We start from the raw sequence: 18,664 nt of genomic DNA, 5'->3' as shown, positions 1-18,664 counted from the left end.
TTCTGAGAGAAGGTGAAACATCCTCTCACCGGAAAGTACCTTAACTTTAGAACACAACATCTTAAAGGTTTCAGGAAGTCTCTGGAACCAAACAGATTCACTAGGCTCCTCCCTCCCCAAGCATAAATAAACCGTAAGAACAGCTGAGACACGCTCCCAGACCACCTGAGCTGTCTAGAAGAGGCTCAGACCAGTTAAATTGCCTGTACAAAGTAGAGACCAAATGAGCTACATCAAAGAAGAGATTAGTTGAGTTACCAGTAGCAACAAGAGCATCTGAGTTACTTGAAAGAAACAATTTCCAACCTTTTAAGAACCTGCAAGTTGTGCAGTATGCCCCGCGTTGTCACTCATGTTGGAGTAATGCAGCTGTCTTCGAGTCATTTCTGTTGCAGGAAATAAACCCTCATCCACATTACACTAACTAATACCAATAACACAGTTGACTCACTATGTTGGACTTTAGTGGTATTTCTACTTGCTCTCTTATCGGCTCCCTCTCTGAGGTGAGAAGATATTTGCTCACTTCTTCCTAGAAATAGTGTCACACAACAATGGTAAGAGGTCAAAACTACTTTCAAACAAGGTGAACCTCCAATGACTATGAGATCACTGACCTCCTGAGGACCATTTCCTAAGATGGGAATGGAGGCCACATTCTAGAACAGGTGACATCACCTCATGGAAATGTTCCATCAAGTAGAAACAGAGATGACTTCTCCATAATGCCAGAGTCAAAGTGAGATAATGGTAAGCCGGATCACTGGTCTGACCAAGATGACTTGATAGACCACGGTGTAAAATCTAACCCTCTGCCTACTTTCTTTTTCCTACAAAATCATTTTGTGCTGGCTAGTTTTACGTCAACTTGATACAAACTAGTTACCTGAAAGGAAGGGACCTCAATTTAGAAAATGCCTCCATGAGATTCAGCTGTACAGCATTTTCTTAATTAGTGATTGATGGGGGAGGGCCCAAACCATTGTAGATGGTGCCATCCATGGGTGTGGTCTTGGGTTCTGTAAGGAAGCAGGCTGAGCAAGCTATGAGGAACAAGCCAGTAAGCAGCATTCCTCATTGCTTCTGTATTAGTTCCTACCGCCAGGTTCTTACCCTGTTTGTGTTCCTGTCATGACTTCTTTCAGTGATGAGTAGTATATGGAAGCTCAAAGCAAATGGATCTCTGTGCCCCTGATTGTTTTGGTCATGGTGTTTCATCACAGAAATAGTAACCCTAATAAGGATAGTAGGGCATTACTGTGACACATGTGACCATGTTGTTTTCAAGAGGATTGTGGAAGAAGTTTGGGACTTGGGGCTGGAAAGTTGGGAGTTCAGTGGGATGCTCTGTAGGAGACTGGAAGAGGAGAATGCTGAGAGCAGTGCAGATGATGGAGACCTGGCTTGTGAAGCTTCAGAGGGAAGCAAAGACTCTACTGGCTCTTTTGTGTGAAGAATTTGGGGTGTCTGGTGAGTTGGAGCTGAAGAATCAGTTGTAATTAACAAAAACCCGAAATCTCTAAAGTAAATCCTTTGCTTAGCTGGGACGATGGATGCTAGTCAGCTCTGGGTGAACAGTCAGCTGTGATTAAGAACACACTGACTTCATTGAGATGACGTCCTTTGGGAAATGTTTCCTCAGGTCAGCACACAGAAGCTGTACTTCAGAGGTGGCCAAGGTTTTACCTCATACTGGCAGCCAAACTTGGTAGTGTAAGAGTCACCCAGATGGTACTGGTTTCCAAGGCTCGAATGGGCCATGGAGCACAGCTGAGGATTGGCATTGTGTGGCAGGGATGGAGTCCCAGAAGAGGGCCAAGGAAAGGCTATTGGTAAACGTGCAGCCCAATTGCAGCAAGGGATCCTGGAAGTTTCGAAGATGCTGGTACCAAGAAGAGCGGAGATGGAGTGGAGTCGGTGGGAACCTAGAAGACGGATGGTGTGTGCTACTGGAGAAGAAACCCAGGTTCCTTGGAAAAGCCCAAAAGACGGTAAGTGAATCCTAGGCAGTGGACATTGATTTATTTATACTCCGTTCAGATTGCGACTATGCCATGGTTCTTCCCTCTTGAAGTGAGAAAGTAATTTATTTTTGATTTTATAGGAACCCACAGTTGAGAGTCTTTGAATCTTAAAATATGTTGAATTCAAAAGGGACTGGCTACTTTGAAGAAACTGAATTTCTAAGTGTATTCTTAAAGACCGTGGGACATTATAATGTAAACATTTGAGATGTTTAATTTAGGGGAGAACAAGAAAGAGAAGATCATGTGATGTGTTGTGTGTCACGTTGACACAAGGTCAGTTGTGATGGCAAATTTGATGTCCACTTGATACGAGCTACAGTTATTTGAAAGGAGGTAACCTCAACTGAGAAAATGCCTCCATGAAAGTGTGCTGCAGGCAAGATGTAGGGCACTTTTTAAATTTTGTGGTTGATAGGGGAGGGCTCAGCCCATCGTGGGTGGTGCTTTCCCTGGGCTAGTGATCATGGATTTTATAGAAAACAGGCTGAGCAAGCCACGAAGAACAAACTAGTTAGCAACACCCCGCCATGGCCTCTGCATCAGATCCTGGCTCTAGGTTCACAGTCTGTTGAGTTCCTGTTCTGACCTCCCTCAATGCTGAACAAGTGGGTATATGGAAGTGCAAGCCAAATAAACCCTTTCCTCCTCAAATTGCTTTGGTCATCATGTTTTTTCATAGCAATAGTAATTCTGTCTAAGACACATCCTTTGAGATAGATGTGGGGTCATTAAACCTCTTCATCTGTTCATTCCACTGTGGCCACATCGATTAAAGTTCCCCTATTCCTTGTTGACTACTGCTGCCTCCTTTGAGTAATGGACGTAGGACAGGTGGCTGAGTGTGGTCTCCCGTGACCCCTGGAGTCACTGCTTTCTCTCTAAAATTCTAGTTACACATCTAGTTATTGTATTTTTTCAGTAAAAATAATTTTTGTTCTAAGACATTATCTTACTGTGTAATCTGGGATGGCTTGGAATTGTGTACAAGTTGGCTTTGAACCTGTGACAATCTTGTCTCAGTCCTCCATGTGCCAAGATCAAAGGCCTGAGTTTCTAGGCTAAGCTAATTGCCTTTATTTGTTTTGGATTTCCTAGCTCCTTGAGGATATTTTCATTTTGCTCCTGCACAATAATTTTCTTCATTTTATGGCTCTCTTTAGTTCCTTGCACCTTTAAAAGAGTTGTTCTAAAGACTATCTATTCGGTGTGCCATGCAGTTTTTCCCAGAGACTGGCTAATCATCTCTCCTTCGTTGAATGAATCTGGTTTCACTTTCCTCTTTCATTGTAAGCAGTATGATTTCTTCTTGTTAATAACTGGCTATTTGAACCTGTGCTGTATCTCTGGGTATCCTCCTCTCCAGGATATCCTTTTGTCTTGGTTCTTATTGTTATGGGCTATCTGTATACAATCAAGAGTGGACATGAAGTTTACACTTGAGGTCAATGTTAAGTCTTCAGCAAGTCTGTAATTTTCCTCACTGAGCAAAGGTAGCAACTTTTTGCTTTATGTATAAAGATGGTTTTTAAGAACTCTGGTCGTAAGGTCTGCCTCCACAAAGTGTTTAAAAAAAGAAAGGGGAGAAGGTAGTCCTTGAAAGCCCTGTGCATCACTTGAGCTAGGGAGGGGAGAGTGGTGCAGCAGTGGGGAGAAGCTAGTGCAACCATGGCTGCCTGCCTCTGTGACTGCATTTCAGTGAGAAGCAGCAGCAATCAGAGGCCAGAATACTCCGCATTTGTACTACAGGGTCTTATTGCAACTCTGGTTCCTGAAGCTGTCTCTGAGGTCTTCAGGGAACACATACAACACCACCTGCCTCTGTGGGAGGGGAGGGAGAAGCCGCTCTGAGCAAAGCTAAAGAAACTTGGTTACAATTTACTCTAAGTCTTCTTTTGGAAGTTTCTTCTTTATGGCACATGTGAGCGCCTGTGCACGCATGTGTGTGTTTTCATGTGTGTATATGAATGTCAGAATACAATATCAAGTTTTATTCCTCATCCCCATCCCATCATCCTCTTCCTTCTTCTCCCAGGGCCAGTGTCTTATGGACCTCCCACTCACCTTGGAGAATAAGCTTTGTCCAGCAAACCCCGGGGATCCACCTATGTCCACCTCCCAACATTGGGATCACAAGCATGTTACCATGTCAGGCTGATTGATTTGTTTGTTTACATGTGTGCCTGCAGCTTAAACTCAGGTTTTCATACTTGCAAGTTAAATATTTTATTGAATTAGCCACGTCTCCAGCTCACATTTGGAAGTTTCAAGCCTCCAATAGACTTGAGTCCAAAATTATTTTCCTTTTCTGGACCCTCTGCTAGAAAAGAAGAGTCAAATCATGAATTGTATTCCTCTAGAATGTAGGTGTGGGGCAATATTGCACCATACCTCTTGCATAAAAACATCTTGTCCCTGTTTGATGATATGTAGTAGTGACTATGGTCTATCAGAACCATTTATTTAAAAATATATTTATTCTCATATATTACATCTGGACAGCAATTTCCCTTCCTCCTACCCTATAGCCACCCCCCCCCCCAAAAGCCTGTCTACTCTTCCTCCATTTCCTTTCAGAAAAAGGCAGGCCTCCAGGGCTATCAGCCAAACAGAAAAGATCAAGTTGCAGTAAGACTGGGCATCTCCCCTCATATTAAGAACAAAGTAGCCCAATAGGAGGAGAAGGGTTCCAAAAGCAGGCAAAAGAGTCAGAGTCAGCCACACTCCACCCGATATGAGTCCCACAAGAAAACTGCTACACAATCATGACAAAGGGACCCAAGTCAGACTCACGTAGGCTCCCTGATGGTTGGTTCAGTCTAGCAGAACCCTTCTAAATGATGTTATTCAGGATATTTTCTTTCCAGATGATGTCTGAGAAGCTAATAAAAAGCACGGTGCCAGTGACCCAAAACAGAAAGAAAAAAAATAGATCTGACAGCTTTTGGTGGTGTCATAGTTATAAAAGAATATAGTTATACTTTGAATTCCTCTGCTTCTCGTCTTGCCCGGCAAACTCTTTTCCTTGTGCATGCTACCACAGCAATGCCGTCTGTCATGTCATGGTAGCCAGGAGACCCTCACTAGAGCTGAGCTGGTGCAGGCTTCATGCTTACACAGAGCTGGCTAGTAGTTCTCCAAGACAGGGGCAGTTTGTGAGCTCTACATGGATCCTGTGTGGATGACATACATTGGCTCGACATTTTCCCCTGAAGTTCTATACACAGTACCAAATTCACTTTATGGAGATCATAGGCCACAAACAAAGAACACCTTTCCGCCTTTCATATCGAGCCAATTGGGTCAATAAACATTGGATGAAGAGAATCAAGTCTGAGCATCATACCAGACAGACACTGTGCTTGACAGAATAAAGTTGAAAGAAGTTACTTAGGGAACTATAGTTATGTAAGAAAAGTGAGCGTAAACAGTGGGTCCATGCAAATGAAAGAGAGTATTTCATTTTCTTTAGAACCATGGTCTCCTGTATCCCAGGCTTCGGACTTCACTTAGCCGAGGATGACCTTGACGCTTTGATCTTCCCGTTTCCACCATCCTAGTGCTGGGACTACAGCCATGTGCCACCATGCTCAGGACTCTGTCTAAAGTGGAAGCAAAAGGTACATGATAAAGTGGATGTGATTTTCAAAATGTGCGCGCGCGTGTGTGTGTGTGTGTGTGCGTGTGTGTGTGCGTGTGTGTATGTGTGTATGTCTGTGTGTGCATATGTGTGTGCGTATGTGTGTGTGTTGTGTGTGTTGTGTGTGTTGTGTGTTGTGTATGTGTATGTGTGTGTGTTGTGTGTGTACGTGTGTGTATGTGTGTGTGTTGTGTGTTTGCATGTGTGTGTTGTGTGTTTGCATGTGTGTGTTGTGTGTGTGTTGTGTGTGTTGTGTCTGTGCTATGTGTGTGTTGTGTGTGTGCGTGTGTGTGTTGTGTGTGCATGTGTGTGTTGTGTGTCTGCATGTGTGTGTGTATGTGTGTATATGTGTGTGTATGTGTGTGTATATGTGTGTGTGTGTTTGTTGTGTAGAAATACTAGCAAAGTGCTTTGGGAATCACAGAGAAAGGAGTGTGCAGCTCTGCAGTTCTGCATATGAGAAAGGTAGCTAGCACCAGGGTTATGGGAGAAACCTATAATCCAAACACCCAGGAGCCTAAGGCCCGAGATTATCATAAGCCTCAGAATACACTGCACTACAAAGTGAGTTTCAGACTAGCAGAGACTCCATAGTGAGCAAGCAAGCAAACAAAGATGGACGGTGTGTGTGTGGGGAAGTTCCCTGTAAGGAAGAGCTGGCCTGTAGCACTGAGCAGGGCTCTAACAATACTTTATTGATTGAAGCCCAGGGTGGCTAAGGACACAGGTGTCAAGAAGAACAGCAGGACTCGGGAAGAAGCAGGAGCCAGAAACTCAGGATGCTTTTGTGAGGAAGTGGGAAAGGAAAGAGAGGCCTGAGACGCATGTGTGGGAGCTGGGATCTGAGGTGTCCCATAGACCAGGCTAAGGACTGCAGCTCAGTCTTGAGAACTGGAAATTGCTCAGTAGTTAAACCTGGATATTTTTGTCTTGGAAGGATAATCAGAGTGATATTAAAGATGGAATGAATCCAGCTATCCAGGAAAGGTGATTGAAATGGTTAGTGCCAGATCTGATATTTCACAAGTGTGTTTGAGTGTACAAACCCCACAGACATTATTTCCGGCTGTGTTGTAACCTTCTCTTATACTCTTGCGGTATTCCTTCGTCAAGGGAGAAGCCTTGGGAAAAGCAGAGAACTGAGTGCGTTTAAATAAACTCCAATGCAGAGAGCATTCTCAGCATTTGCCATCCCCCTCCACCCCATCCCCACCCCCAAATCACAGAGTCATGTCACATGCAAGAAATGGATTTGAGATTCGATATAAAAGTAAATACTTTGACTTATGTACAAAGCATATGAAACCATATACATCACTCACTCAGGCCAGCAGAGATGGATTGGTTCAGAATACCTTTTTCAATTAAGTGTAATATCTATTTTTATTTTTTAAATAAATTTAATTTATTTATTTTTCTTTTCCACTCTAGATTTTATTTCTCACCCTACAAAATTTCCACATCCCATACCTCCTCCCACGAGGATATTCCCACCCCAACCCCCACCGGAGCTCTAAACTCCCTGGGGCCTCCAGTCTCTTGAGGGTTAGGTGCATCTTCTCTGACTGAACCCAGACCCGGGAGTCCTCTGCCGGGGCCTCATCTCAGCTGGTGTATGCTGCCTGGTTGATGGTCCATTGTCTGAGAGCTCTCGGGGGGGGGGGGGGGCCCAGGTGAATTGAGACTGCTGGTCCTCCTACAGGGTTGCCCTCCTCCTCAGCTTCCTCCAGCCTTTCCCTAATTTAACCACAGGAGTCAGCAGCTTCTGTCCATTGGTTGGGTGCACATATCTGCATCTGACTCTTTCAGCTGCTTGTTGTGCCTTTCAGAGGGTAGTCATGTTAGGTCCCTTTTTGTGAATGCCCCATAGTCTCAGTAATGGTGTCAGGTCTTGGGGCTTCCCCTTGAGCTGGATCCCACCTTGGGCCTGTCTCTGGACCTTCTTTTTCTCAGGCTCTTGTCCATTTCCATCCCTGCAGTTCTTTTAGACAGGAACAATTCTGGGTCCGAGTTTTGAACTGTGGGATAGCAACCCCATCCCTCACTTGATGCCCTGTCTTTCTGCTGGAGGTGGGCTCTACAAGTTCCCTCTCCCCACTATAGGACATTTCATCTAGCCACCCCCCTTTGAGTCCTGAGAGTCTTTCACCTCCTAGGTTTCTGGTACATTCTGGAGGGTCCTCTCAACCTCCTACCTCCCAAGGTTGCCTGTTTCCAATCATTCTGCTGACTCTCAGGACTTTAGTCCTTTAAAAAAAAGAGTATATACTTGTTTTTATTTTATATGTATGAATGCTTTGCTTGTACTGTGCCTATAGAGGGAATCAGATCCCCAGGAGTTAAAGTTAGCTGCCTTGTGAGTGCAAAGAACTGAACTCAGGCTCTCTTCTAGACCAAGTCCTATTAACTGAAGAGCTATCTCTCCATCCCTCAGATGCAATCTTTTCCTAGAAAATCAATTAATTTTTTAAATTAAAATTTCACACAACTTATTTTTCTAATAGTCTTTACTCTTCTTCAAATCCTCACATATCCTTCTCATGTCTCTACCCACCCAACTTCATGTACTTTCTTTTTCTTTACCCTCCCCCCCCCAAGAAAAATCAAAACAAACAATTAAGTAAGCAAACAAACAAGTAAAAAAGAAAGACAAACCCAGTAAGATAGGACAAAAATAAAACAATACAAAAAGTGCATGTCAAACCATGGAGTATGTTTTCAATGGGCCAACCACATCTGGGCATGGGTCCCATCTTAAAGCGTGGTAGATAGAGACACTGACAGTTCATTGGACAAGCTGAGTTCTTTTCTTTTCTCGGCAGGTATCAATGAAAATAACCTCAGGGTTAGAATGGAGCACCACATCCACTTCTCCTTAGTGCTGGAGCTTGTGCTGTCGCAGGCCCTGTGGATTAGTGTGGCTATTATACCTGTGTGTCTGGGATACTATTTCCTTGGAAGCCTCTATTTCTGCTTCTCACAGTCTCTTTCCCTCCACGTTTTTTATAGCTCTCTAAGCCTTGAACGAGACGTTTGATAAAAACCCTCAGTGCTTCAAAGTTTCTCATCTCTGAACATTGTCTACTTGTGGTTAATCATCATTCACTGCAAAGGGGCATCTTAATGTTGAGCAGTATTCTCGTCTATGGCTAATGCAATGTATCATTACATTAGGAGTCATTTTATCTATGTTTCTTTAACAGAATAATAGTAGTAGGTTTCTCCATAGGCCTCATCTATTCTCTGCTTCTTGGCTGCTTTAGTACTTTCAAGTATGGGTCTCATGGAATGGGCTGTGTCCCATCTCATGGATTGGGCCTATATCTAATTTAAAAAGTGGTTGTAGTTTCACCCCTAACATTCATGCTACGAATTATTGTTGTGTTAGTATATTTTGCAGGAAGGTTGCTGGTTTTGGTCACGGGTTTTGTAGCTGAGTGATATTGATGAATACTTTGCTTCTCTAGTAGTCAATCTAGAAAGGACCATCCAGCCCCATGATTTCTCCATTTTCTATCATGTGAATGAGTTGTGTCTTCGGTAATAGGGCCTTACCATCAGGTTATGAATAATAATCAATAGCCTTGAAGATAGTCTGTGATGTTTGGGGTATCTAGGACACCCCTTTTAGCCAACGACTCAACAAGATGTAACCCATTCCAGAAACTGGAGATATTACTTGACTACGTGAGATGTGTAACTGGGGTATTGTCTCCCTGTTATACAGTGACGTCATTCGAATTCCTTTCATATATGTATTTATTTTTAGGGAGTTTCTGCAGTAGGAGATTTGCATATGACTTTTCAATTGGGTCTGTTGACCCTCCCCATATCCCCTCCTTTACTCCTCTTTTTTCTCCCTCTCTGCTTAACCTACTGTCTCCATTCCCATTTTCCCATTGTCTCTCTATAATACTACATTCTACCATTCTATCTCCCCTTCTTTGGAAGATTCCCTCCTCCTGCTCTGGTCCCTTACTAGTACCTAACTTCTGTGGTTATGTAGATTAAAACACTCCCTGGATTTGATAGAACAGAAAGCAGGGAGTAGGCATGACCTCGAGGGCACAGGAAAGGTCTTTCTGAGCAGGACACCAATGGCACAGTTATTAAGATGAACATGTAAGTAAGACCTCATGGAATGGAAAAACTTCTCTGTAGCAAAGGACATCATCATTTGGGGAAAGTGGCAACTAATAGGAAAATAACCTTAGCCATCTGATAAAGGGTTATCTATAATATACACTGAACTAAAAAAATGAACATCAAGAAAAATTAACCCAATTGAAATGGAGCTCAGAACTAAGCAGAGTTCTCGGAAGATTAAAAACAAATAGTTGCGAAACACTTAAACATGTCCTTCAACATCCTTAGCCACCAGGAAAATGCAAATTAAAACTAATTTGAGATTTCATCTTACCCAGTTATAATGGCCAAAATCAAGAAACAAAAGACAACATATGTTGGCCAAGATTTGGGGAAAAGGGCATAGTTCTTCCTTTCTGGTGGGAGTCAAACCGGTACAACCACTAATCATTGATCTGATTCCTCAGGAGTTGGGAATCAATCTACCTCAAGGTGTAACTATACAACTCTAGGGTACACACCAGAAGACCTCTATATCCTACAACAGAGACACCTGATCATCCATGTTCATTGCTGTTCTATTCATGATACCCAGAAACTGGAAACAGCCCAGATGTCCAGCAACCGATGAGAACACAATGAGAAGACGACACGTTTGCATGATGGGATATCATTCAACTGTTCAGAAAAAAGGAAGTTATGAAATTTGCAGGTAAATGGGTAGAGCTTGAAAGAATTATCCTGTATGAAGTAACCCAGACCCTCAAAGACAAATATTGATGTTTTCTATTATTTGTATATATAAAATTGATATTAAATATTAAATTAGATATGTCAGTTTAAATGTTAGCTTAAGTTATAGCCAGAAATAACTCAAAAAAGGAGAAGGCTATGTTTTTTATTAAGAACCAACATTTTAACAGGTCAATCTTTAAAAGCATATTATGTGTAAGTACTCCAAACTTGTTAAAATTTTGAGAAATTATTTTATCAGAAGACTTTCTTTTTTTACGTTAGAACAGAATATTCAAGTGATTTAAGATATTTTATAAAAATAATTTTTCTTTCGACTTATCACAGCAATGAGTACCTTTGGGTTTAGGCATGGTTTACTGAATGACAGGCTGTTGAGATGGCCCAGCTGGTAAGGAGCTTGACGCCAAGCCTGACCCTGTGAGTTCAATCCTTGGGATCCACATAGTAAAAGGAGAGAACCTTTTAATTATTTTCTGACCTCCATGCACATGCCTGTTGTGTCACCCTCCACAAAATAAACAAAGCATAGTTATTTTTATAAAGAATATGAAATACTATAAATACTTCATGAAGTGCTTTGAAATAAATATTCATTTCAATAGTAACTGGTACACTGGTGATAATATTGGTTTGGATTTCTGATTATAATAGAGTATTTGTTGATGAATTATGTAAGCAAAAGGTATAGATTTCTGTTCTTTTCAATCACAATTGAATCAAGGAACAAGTACATGATTTAAAATTTGGTACAAATTGATAATGTCATCATACTAGAAAACTTCAACCTGCAAATTTTACTGGGTGAAAAATAAGGCAAGATAACATATTTGGAAGAACTTTTAATTAATGTTTGGATCCTAGGTAATATTTATTTAAAAGAATTCATGAAATTCTAACGAGACTAGTCCTTTGGAATAAGCCTGTGAATGTAGTCAAGTTGATTTGTGTCATTTGGGTGGATACCTATGACACACATGTACTCATATAAAATTCTGGGGTTATTTTACTGAAATCCCAATCCATGAAACTATTCTTATACTCTGCATAGGTACTTTTTTGAATACTCATTTGTTAATAATTAATTTTAATTATTATGCCCAAGATGGTTAGTCATGGAAGTCGCAAGTTCAAGGACTGCCTGGAAAAGTAAGGAGACCTTACCTAAAGTGAAAAGAGGGCCAGGATGTGGCTTGGTGACACAGTACTTGCCTAGCACACCCAAGAGTCTGGGTTCACATTAAACAGTGATTGTATTCTATTATGTAGTCCAATTGCATTAAGTTAATGAGCTCATGTTTGATGGAGGGAATGATTACCCTAGAGCTCTGAGCCATTTGGGAAAACTGTTGTATATTAGTTATTTTGACATTGCTGTTAACAAAACCACCCGACATAGCTACCTTAAGGGAAGGAAGGCTTGTTTTGTTTTATGGAGTCTTGAGGGATTTCAGTTGATCATAGAAAGGAAGCCTTGGTGGTGGGGGATTGTTCTTTTGCAGCAGTAGTCTCGTGAGACAGAGCTCTCCCATCTTGGTGGACTGAGAGACAGAGAAAGTAGGTTAGAACCAGGGCAGGTATGACCTTCGACATCTCCTCCCCAATGACCTGCTTTCCACCAAGCCGCAGCCCCCAAGAGACCCAGAGATTCCTCAATAATGCTGCAAGCTGGAGACTGACCAGTCAAACATAAGTCTGTGGGGAACATTTCTGATTCAACCCGTTATCCATAGCATGTTCTAAGACATTATAGATTAATCACAGTGGCAGATAAAACTGTGAATATAGCTGTTCCCTGAATCCAGGGAGGAATCAGTATGTCAAGTCATTAATTTAGTTCCACAAGATCCTGCAGTCTTGACTAAGTTTTCCAACCCTTTGGTCAGTAGTGACAATATTCTTAAGAAGAACTCTTCACAACACTCCTCCTTCACCCTCAGACTAATCTTATTTTTATCATTTTTACTGATACAGAATTCCATGAGTTTGAAAGGAGTTATTATTTTCTACTATAAACCAGGTTTGTGGAGATAAAGTTTGGAGCAGAGACCGAAGGAAAGGCCATCCAGAGACTGCCCCACCTGGGGATCCAGTCCATATGCATACAGACATCAAACCCAGACAATATTGCTGATGCCAGGAAGTACATGCTGACAGGAGCCTGTTATAGCTGCCTTCTGAGAGGGTCTGCCAGAACATGACAAATACAGAGGCAGATGCTCACAGCCAACCATTGAACTGAGAACAGGGTCTGCATTGGAGGACTTAGAGAAAGGATTGAAGGAGCTGAAGGGGTTTGCAATATAAGAACAACAATACCAACCAACCAGAGCTGCCAGGGATTAAACCTCCATCCAAAAAGTACACATAGACAGACTCACAGCTCCAGCTGCATATGTAGCAGAGGATGGGCTTGTTGGGCACCAATGGGAGAAGGCCTTGGTCTTGCCAAGGATGGACTCCCGCCCCCAGTGTAAGGGAATGTTAGGGCAGGGAGGCAGGAAGGGATGAGTGGATGGGTTCGGGAACACCCTTATAGAACAAGGGGAATGGGGGATGGAGTAGGGAGGTTATGGATGGGAAACTGGGAAAGGGGATAACACTTGAAATGTAAAAAAAAAATCCAATAAAATATAAAAAGTTGTAACTAATATCTATCTTTATTTATTATCCCCAGCAAGAAGAGCAGTGACTCACAAGACGTTGGTATTATGGAACTCTGGTGCCTGCCTGGGATATGGCCAGTGGCACAGGACAAACACTGCCCTGAGACCTGGAACTTCTCGGGAAGAATGTCTCTAGGTGGTAGAGGCATTTCCTCCAATTCCTCCAATGCAGACCCTGTTCTCAGTTCAATGGTTGGCTGCGAGCATTCCCCCCAAATGGCTGTTGTCTTACGTTCCACTGTTGGGATGCATGTTGTACCCTGAGTGAAGCCCATCTTTGCTCTCGCCCTTAGAGGAGCCTTTCATTGTGCTGTCTTGTATTCTCCTGACTGTTAAGACATATTAAGCCAATTTCCTCCTGTTTGCTTCTCAAGAGGAAGAATAGCTAATTAGCTGTTTCGGTGAAGTAATTCATTAGATCTCTTTTTCCACGGTCCATAATAAAGCATGCCTTTGCCTTTCATTTATGTCTTGACCAATACAAATTTCCTGTCTGTTTCTTCAAAATGTTGAAAGGATTCACTAACAATTACACCACGAGTCTTTTTTAAACATCATGGAAGGAAGTTACTACACACAAACACAAAATTAGAAATAAATATTTGAATGGCTCTTTAAATATATTAATTTTTCTGTGCTCCTAGGGTTTATTTCAGATGCCGGACTTGAAAGGTTTGTTTTTATTTTTTCCATGTGGGATCTCTAGGAATCGTGGATTAAGCAAAGGAGACAAAGTCTGTAGTTTTCCATAACCTCGAAGGGTAATATTCATACTGATTTCAATGATAGCTAAAAAATACCTAGATTTTCTTCCCTTTAGAGAGAACTTAGACTTATTTTTGAATATAAGAAATGTTATCTTAGATATACAAAATCAGAAACATATGCTTCAGGACTAATACCACGGCAGTTTCGAGAGGTCAGCTACAAACTCTCCATAAAGTTTGCTTAATTTAAAATGAAATAGAAACAGCTGTGGTAAGGAATGCAGTATATAAGCTCTCATTTGAGGCTATATTGTATTTCTCTTATTAATTTTAATTATATGTTTCAAGAGAAAGAACTTATTAAAGAAATAAAATAAAATCTGATTTTGAACGTGTTCTATCACCCGACTAAAATAGTACATACGTTCGTAAAACCCAATTATACTCTTTTTTTTTGCCTTCCTTTGCAAAAAGGGAGCATAATAGTTTTTCTGCAATAGGGTATGAAGCATGTAGGAAAACCAAGTTGTTTTTCTTACTCTGTCTCTCCCAGTCACTCAACACTCCTGACACCAGATGAAAAGGGATTTCCCTTACATAGCAAGCAATCCCCTGGCTGATTTTCCAGAGGTCACCAGCTAAGCGTCCCTGAACTTAACTTTCACAGTCTCTACTTGGAGATAATGTGAGATCCCACAGTTTGACTGCTCAACCTTGCCTCCTACTTTGGATGTCAATTGTTAAGTAGAGATTGAAACCTGATTTTGATGAATCAGGTATGGGATGAGGTTTTCCATAATGCCCTTCTCTTAGGAGTCTTGCAAACTAACTTTCTCTTTGCCCCCTCCCCCTTTCCTTTTTTCTTTTTGTGTGTGCAGTGTGCACAGCCATGTGCGTGTTCATACATGTGAAACAGGTGTGTGGAGGTGCTGAGGAAAATGTCAGCTAGTAACCCTTGCCTTCCATTTAACTTGAGATAGGGTCTGTTTTTGCCCTCCCCCCTTCCCGCCACCAGTCTAGATAGCTTCAGATCATCCCATTTCCTCTGCCTCCCATCTCTCTGTGAAAGTTCCGAGAAAACAGAGGATCATGTCACTTGTACGATCTTTACATGAGTTCTTAGGATTTAAGCTCAGGCCCTTACATTTGTATAGTAGGCACCATTACACACTGAGCTGTCTGTCCTGTTGATTTTTAAAAGTGGTACACATCACTCAAAATAACACTGTACTTGTGTTTGCCGGTTTATTAATTAAGGAAACAGTAAAGGATTTGCTTGAATATCTAGGTGCAGAAAGACACCTGGTCTGCAAGGGTCCTGAGCGGAGAAGGTCTGACGCTGCAGAGTTGAAATGTACCACCCTATCTTCACCGATGTGTTCACCATCTCAGATGTACCTCAAACCCAACCTCACAGCCCAGAAATTTCTATGGGGGCTTCATGTATGCATGGCAAATGACTAATTCCACTTCCAGCTCTTTCCCCATCTTTGGATAGTTAAGGACTTAAACTGAAATCTCCAGGTTTATAATATTGGAGTTCCTGGCACCCAGTTCCTTACAGGGACACCCCGAGTTGGTCCTATGGTGGAGCAAAAGATGCTCTCATCATCCTAGGATGCTGTAAGGAATTCTGAAGATCAGTGTGGAGAGGAGCGTCAACACAAACAGCGACAAGACTGTCGCTGTAGTACCACTGTGCTGGAGGAGGAGGAGACTAGCGGCTCTGACTCACGGACTGGGGCGGAGACTCGACCGCTCACTTCCATCCTCTGGGTTCCAAGGGTTTCGAAGCTCCGTTAGCAGGGACTGGAGCAGAGACTAGTGGTCTATTTCCTATCGTTGCACAGTAAGTTCCTTTGGAGTTCATATTCCTCCAAAATAGATTACTGTAGTGGTTTGAATGATAATAGCCCCCACATGCTCATCCATTTGAATAGTTAGTTTGAAGTTGGTGGAACCGCTTGGGAAGGGTTAGGGGGTGTTAGGAAAGGTTAGGTTTTTTTGCAGAGGATGTGCCTCCGGGACAACAGTAGATGTTAATATGTCCACTGTATAGGTATGTACATCCATTTACAGCATAATTTTCTGGGTGCCTTGAGCACTTAGCGAGTCATTCACCCGTGGTTTAAACATGTACATCCTCTTACAGCTTTTGGTTTTCTCTAAGGAATTCCAACATAATCTTCATGGTGAATCTGTTGCTCAGTTCTTATCTTTTTTTTTTCTTCTGAAACTTCTAGAAACTTTGGACTTAGCTGAGCATCTTTTTTCTCTCATGTGTTTTCTTTTCTTCAAATCCCAAATGTTAGCTCTCCTCCTGCATCATGTGTTTTTTCTAGTCAGACTTCTTTGTCGACTGCTTTCTCCTCTCTTTTCTTTTTACAGTTTTTATTGAAGTCGAAATGTAATTTTATCATCCCCTGCCTTTCTTTCTTCCACCCCTTGCTATACCCTGCCTTGTTCTCTCTTAAATGCATGGTCTCTATTTTTATTATACTTTTGTGCATATTCCTACATGTATAAATAGAGCCTGTCCAGTTTCTATGAAGTTCCTTCTATGTAAGTGTTTTTTTTTTTCTGTTTTCTGTTGGAGTGGCATCTAAAGTAAATCTCTGATCCCCATTTGATGTGGTCCAGTTTCATAACTGGAATGTCTATCCATAAAAATGAGCCACTTGTGTGTTTTTATAATCCCTATTTTGCTCTGTCATCCCAGAGTCATACATAAAACCCAATGCTTGCTTTCTTAGCTACCAAGAGACGTTCACAAAATTAGTGTGCTCATTATTCAACAACAGCTACTTCCTTACCAAGCCTTACTCATTTAATATCCACAATCAAGCAATTGGGAAATCCTGCTGGTTTTGCCTTCTGAACACATTCAGAACATCAGACTATGGGCACTTAAAGAATTACTTTGATAGAAGAACCTTGGTTTCAGTAGCCAGCTGCCCAGGACACTGGCTTACAACCCTTCAAATAAATTCACTGTTTCCAACTTGTTCAATGCTATGCTTTTTTTTTTAAAGCAGTGATCTTATATTTAAAAAATAGGCTATATCATGTAACTTCTCCAATCAAAAATCTTCAATGGTTTCACTTTTACTAAGCTGTAAAACCTGTCACCTTACAATGGCCTGGATGTAACATAAGGATATTTTATGTCCCATATAAAAAAATGTGGTGAAGGGTCCTGTGGATCTGTGTGATGTAGGCCTCCCCAGATAGTTCTCCGACCACTTCAGTTACCTTCTCATTCCTTCCACTGCTTTCTCTGATGTTTCCTTAGCACTGTAAGAAAGCTCTTCTCTCTCTCTCTCTCTCTCTCTCTCTCTCTCTCTCTCTCTCTCTCTCTCACACACACACAGAACTCTCACCCCCTGAGTCATCTCTCCAGCCCCCGACTTGAACTTTTTCACAGGCTAATCCCTCCACCTGAAATCCCACAGATATCCACATCAACTTCACTCTTCAAGTCTTTCTTGACCCATGAACTTGCCAGTGAACCTTTCTCCATTCTACTGAAAATGAAATCTTGTTCTCTAAACTGGCTTGCCCTGTGCTCTTTCTCTTTTGGAGACAGGGTTTTACTCTGTCACCCTGCTGAACTTGAACTCTCGGTGTAAACCAGGCCGGCCTCAATTGTACAGAGTTCTGACTCTGCCTCCCAAGTTCTGGGAACAAATGTATGTGCCACCATGCCTGAGTTCTTTATCACGCTCCAACTTCACCATATTTACCTATGTTTAGATCTTGTGTCTTGTCTGTTGACATGAACTCTGAGCATGTAGTAGCCAAACACTACAATTCTCCATGATAATCATTGAAGCTATTTTCAAACACTTTCTAAAGAAATTATGACTCTTGAAACTTATATTTTAGAAACTTGCTATAATCTTGAAACTTCTTTCAAGTAAGCTTATTTAGTGACTTTCTTAATTGTATTTATTTTCAAAGCAAATTTCAATGTATTACTCTGCATGAGTGTTCACACCACAATGTGTGTGTGTGTGTGTGTGTGTGTGTGTGTGTGTTGATTCTCTTTCCACCTTTGTATTACTTCTCGGGATTGAACTCAGGTTTCCAGCTTGCATGGTAGGCGCCTTTAGCTGCACCTTTCTGGCCCTGGATGTCATTTTTAAGTAAAGAATTTACTACAACTAAAGACTGATTAATCACAGTCAATATCAGCCAGACAATGTGGAGCACACCTGCAATCCTAGCACTGGGAGGCCGGGGCAGGAAGAGTGTGAGTTCAAGGCCAGCCTGGGATACACAGCAAGATTCTTTCTCCATAAATTAATCAATAAACAAGCAAACAAAGACGCACATAAATGCAGGGAAGCGATGGAGAATGGTATAGATGTTGGCCCTCTTTCCAAGGTTAGAGGTGAATAAAAACAGATGTGGCTGCCATTTGCTCACCTGACTACAGCTCAGCTCAGTACTCCACAGTACCTGTGCTGAGTAAGCAGGATAAGGTCAGGCTAGCTAAGTTATTTGTTGAGCTTCAATAATCACATACAAAACCCCTTACTTGGTCCTTTTCAGTCATTTCTTCAGTACTCCGTCTCTCTTTATGCCTGGTACTAATGTCAACTTACATAATCACTGTAATCTATTCTAAAAAAGACTAACAGAAGCCTTGAGATAAATATACAGGTTTCATATACTACACCACAGTCACATTTCAGCATTAAATAAAAGAGAATGTGCTGTAAAATAAAGGAGAAACATGAGAAAGGGAAGAAGATAATTAAAGGAAGTTGAGTTAACATTATAGAG

At 41.7% G+C, this 18,664-nt stretch overlaps 1 protein-coding gene and 1 long non-coding RNA gene across 7 annotated transcripts in view; one reads left to right on the top strand and one right to left on the bottom strand.

Annotated features, from left to right (window-relative positions):
- Gimd1 (GIMAP family P-loop NTPase domain containing 1) overlaps positions 1-656 on the bottom strand; it is a 34,707-nt gene extending 34,051 nt beyond the window's left edge. Inside the window, exon 1 of one of the 3 annotated variants that reach the window (XM_063282220.1) lies at positions 307-656. The gene's annotated coding sequence lies outside the window, so the exon portion shown is untranslated. The remainder of the gene's footprint in view (positions 1-306) is intronic. The other 2 variants (XM_039102722.2, NM_001113782.2) reach the window with 2 other exon arrangements.
- On the top strand, positions 608-13,648 carry LOC102547683 (uncharacterized). 4 transcript variants are annotated; one of them, XR_005501316.2, is made up of 6 exons: positions 608-750; positions 1,354-1,470; positions 1,795-1,991; positions 5,497-5,644; positions 10,346-10,462; positions 13,181-13,648. It is a non-coding gene; the product is annotated as an uncharacterized LOC102547683 (long non-coding RNA). The 4 variants fall into 4 exon arrangements; XR_005501315.2 differs by lacking the exon at positions 1,354-1,470 and having other exon boundaries at positions 633-750; XR_005501314.2 differs by lacking the exon at positions 1,354-1,470 and having other exon boundaries at positions 635-750; positions 1,643-1,991.
- The last annotated feature ends 5,016 nt before the right edge of the window (positions 13,649-18,664 follow it).

Source organism: Rattus norvegicus, chromosome 2 (assembly GCF_036323735.1).
Source record: "Rattus norvegicus strain BN/NHsdMcwi chromosome 2, GRCr8, whole genome shotgun sequence".
Taxonomy (NCBI): domain Eukaryota; kingdom Metazoa; phylum Chordata; class Mammalia; order Rodentia; family Muridae; genus Rattus; species Rattus norvegicus.
This window is presented reverse-complemented; position numbering and strand designations above follow the sequence as displayed.